Source organism: Triticum urartu, chromosome 3A (assembly GCF_056163025.1).
Source record: "Triticum urartu cultivar PI428250 chromosome 3A, HENAU_Tu73, whole genome shotgun sequence".
Lineage (NCBI taxonomy): Eukaryota > Viridiplantae > Streptophyta > Magnoliopsida > Poales > Poaceae > Triticum > Triticum urartu.
Genome location: NC_141875.1, coordinates 656,389,043 through 656,392,520, shown reverse-complemented (window position 1 = coordinate 656,392,520; position 3,478 = coordinate 656,389,043). Strand labels below are relative to the sequence as shown.

General features: G+C 47.3%; 1 long non-coding RNA gene across 1 annotated transcript; it reads right to left on the bottom strand.

Annotated features, from left to right (window-relative positions):
- Positions 1–280: 280 nt before the first annotated feature.
- LOC125549037 (uncharacterized) lies at positions 281–2,960 on the bottom strand. Its single transcript, XR_007301223.2, has 2 exons — positions 1,189–2,960; positions 281–876 (listed from the first exon to the last, which is right to left on the bottom strand). It is a non-coding gene; the product is annotated as an uncharacterized LOC125549037 (long non-coding RNA).
- Positions 2,961–3,478: the final 518 nt, after the last annotated feature.

The following is a 3,478-nucleotide window of genomic DNA, read 5'->3' as shown; positions in this document are numbered from 1 at the left end:
TCAAAAGTGAGCCACATCCAAGGACGAAATGCACTGCAAAATGAACCACACACATTTTATGTTTTCTTTTTAAGTTTAGAAACTCTTCCGTACTTCGAGGACGAGGCATGTGAACCGCTAGGACAAGGCGAGTGAACCACACGGTTTTTTGCTTGTTTTTTGTTTTTTTATCCACCATCGTGTTTTTTCTAAATGTAGTGAACCACAAGACTCCTCGAAGTGGGCTGCATCCATCCATTTTTTTCTCTTGAAAAGTGACCCATTTTAATGCTTTTTGAGATGAACTTCTTAAAAAATATTTTTTATACAAAATACATCTTATCCCAACCAGATACATTCGATAGACGCACACAAAAACCACAAACAGCAGCACCTATAACGGCGCTTGACCCGATTGATTTCCTAGCCAGATGATTTGTAGCAGTCGCCCTTATAAAATGCACTAAACCGCACGCATTAACATAGCGAGAATGCAAATACTTTGCACCGCCGAACCGCACGCACTCGCCGCATTGCACGCACGCGATTGCTTGAACTACACGGAGGCGTTGCCCAAGCACTATACCAGCAAGCGAGCTACAAAACAAACTTTCAGCGAGCTGAAAAATAAACTTCAGTGAGCTACAAAGAGGGCACCCTCGCCCTGGGCAACCGGAGCCATTGCCAACCTGGACCCATAATCCGTCCACTCCACCGCCATTGAGGAGCCCACGACAAGGATCACGGCAAGGAGCTCACCGCACTTCTTACATCGGCACCGCCACCGGACTGCACGAACGTGTGCACCGCACTGCACGACCCATGCCGGAGACCTCACCCTCAACGAACTGCATCAACACACTGGAAAATATACTCAACGGAAGCTTCTGAACAGCACTGCACCCAATTCACTTATCAGTTTTTCTGGAAAACATTAGAAAAAATAAAATAAACAATAGCATCTTTGTCGACAGATATATTTAGAAATGTGGCTATAGCAGGGCGCATTGGACCTGGGCATATGGATGCGATCCAGTCAAAAAGACTAGACACGGGTTAGTCCTCGCTAGCATGTATTTAATTTGCAGTGGTCAATGAACAAGAACCGGCAAGGAAGCAGCAATTCAGCAAACACCTAAGCTGTACGCACGCACGAATGGATCAAGCATATAAATGAAACCGGGGGAGGGATGCGTATCAATGAATCACCTCTGGTCTCCGCAAGTGAACAGACAACAGTAAAGTGAGCCTCTCCAACAAGCATGCTGCACTGCCCGTCGGGGGGCACTGCACTGCACAGGCACACGCCGCGCTGCTCCCACGAGGATGGGAGGTAGAAGAGGAAGGAGGACGTCTAGCTCACCGGCGGGAACTCATCGTCTGGACGCCCGGACACCCCAACCCCACCCAACTGTCTAGATCGGCCGGGGCAACGCCGGCAAGCAGAATATCCAGGGGGCAGAAGTGGACGCTCGAGGCCGGCGGTTGGTAGTCGGAGAGGTGCGGCACGGTGGGAAGGAGGTGAGGCGAGGAGAGGGGTGAGCGGAATCGGTTGCCTGATCTTGCACGGGAAGGTCCAGGGGCGCTCGGGATGGCCAGATCCGGCAGGGCGCATCAAGGGAGGTCGTGGATGGCTGGATCCACCAGCGGCGCGGCGCAGGGAGGCCATGGATGGCTGGATCCATCGGTGGCGCGTCTCGGGGAGGCCATGGCTAGCCAGAATCCAGAGGTGCTGGCCATGGCGGAGAGGAGGTGTGAGGCAGTCGTGAGGCACGACGAGTGGCGCGGGGAGGCGGGGCTCCCTCGGTGCGTAGTGGGGTGAGGCTCCAAAACCATGTTTGTCAACTCTCAACAACTTTTATTCATCATACTTTTTATATGTAAAGTCATTACTTTTCATAAGATCCATATGATCTCTTTAATTTTTTTTATTCTTTCTCTTCTCTTTTATTTTTATTCCCTCAAAATCATAGCAAGATAATCAAGCCCTTAACTCAACACTAATCTTTGTTATATATAGCTCACGGACTCGATTACATAGAAGGATCATAAAGCAAAACTTAAAACTAGATCATACTAAAACTTTATTCTACTAGATCAAGATATTAACAAAAGGATCGAACTAAGAAAAATGGTAAAAATAAAAGTGTGATGGTGATACAATACGATACCGGGGCACTCCCCCAAGCTTGGCAGTTGCCAAGGGGAGTGCCCATACCCATGTGTTTATGTCTCCTTCCTCGGAGGTAGTGATGATGGAGTTGTTGATAATGTAGGCTTGTCGTACATCTTTCAAGGCATAAGCTCACCATCATAGAAGGATGATCGAGTCTCCGGGATCCTCGAATCTGCAGCCAAACTCATCCTCTTGAATCTATATTCATACTCACAATTTTGGTTTTGCAGGTCATAGATCTGGACTTGGAGATGCTCGATTTTCTCTTGAAGCTTGAAGATGGTCTCCCCGATGTTCCTGGCATCTTGCTTGGTTGTGTTGGTGAACTCCGTGATCATTATGTGATTGGTGTCGAGTCCACGTCCCACCATCTTCTGACACTTGAAAACTTGTTGCGCCATTGCTTCGAGTCTTGTCTCCACGCTTCCGGTTTTCCTTAATCCCTCAACATCGCGGATGTGCAGCAACCCCTCACGCATCTCAATGGTTTGAGGGTGTTGCAGCACCACCGCGAGGTAGGGGTTGATGACCTTCTCAAAGAACGTGTCCGTGGGGGCACTTGAAGACGCCATGGCGATCTAGATCTGTCAGAAAAATAGCTCGAAACAAAGACAGAAGATATTTGCGTGATACGGTGGTCAAAACCTTCGGGAAACTATATAATGATTTTTTTACCGACCAAAAGAAGTATCGTGCAAGAAAACGGAGTACGGAGAGCACACGAGGTGCCCACGAGGCAGGGGGCGCGCCCAGGGGGGTAGGACGCGCCCTCCACCCTCGTGGATGCCTCGTGTCCTTCCCAAACTGCTTCTTATTTTCCTATTTTCTGAAATATTCCAAAACGGAGAAAAATTGCTATTAGACTTGTTTTGGAGTCGGTTTACTTACCGTACCTCATACCTATTCCTTTTCGGAGTCTAAAACATTCTGGCAAGTGTCCTTTATTTATTCCTCCGGGGTTATGGTTTCAATAACATTAGTTTCAATATTTATAGGATTACCTGAGATATAATGTTTGATTCTTTGACCGTTCACCACCCTCGGATTTGTGCCTTCGAAGTTTTTGATTTTTATGGCACCGGAACGATAGACCTCCTCGATGACATAAGGACCTTCCCATTTGGAGACGAGTTTTCCTGCAAAAAATCTTAAACGAGAGTTGTATAATAATACATAATCACCTACATTAAACTCGCATTTTGGTATCCTTTTATCATGCCATCTTTTAACTTTTTCTTTAAACAGTTTGGCATTCTCATAGGCCTAGGTTCTCCATTCATCCAGTGAGCTAATGTCAAAAAGCCTCTTCTCATCGGCAAGTTT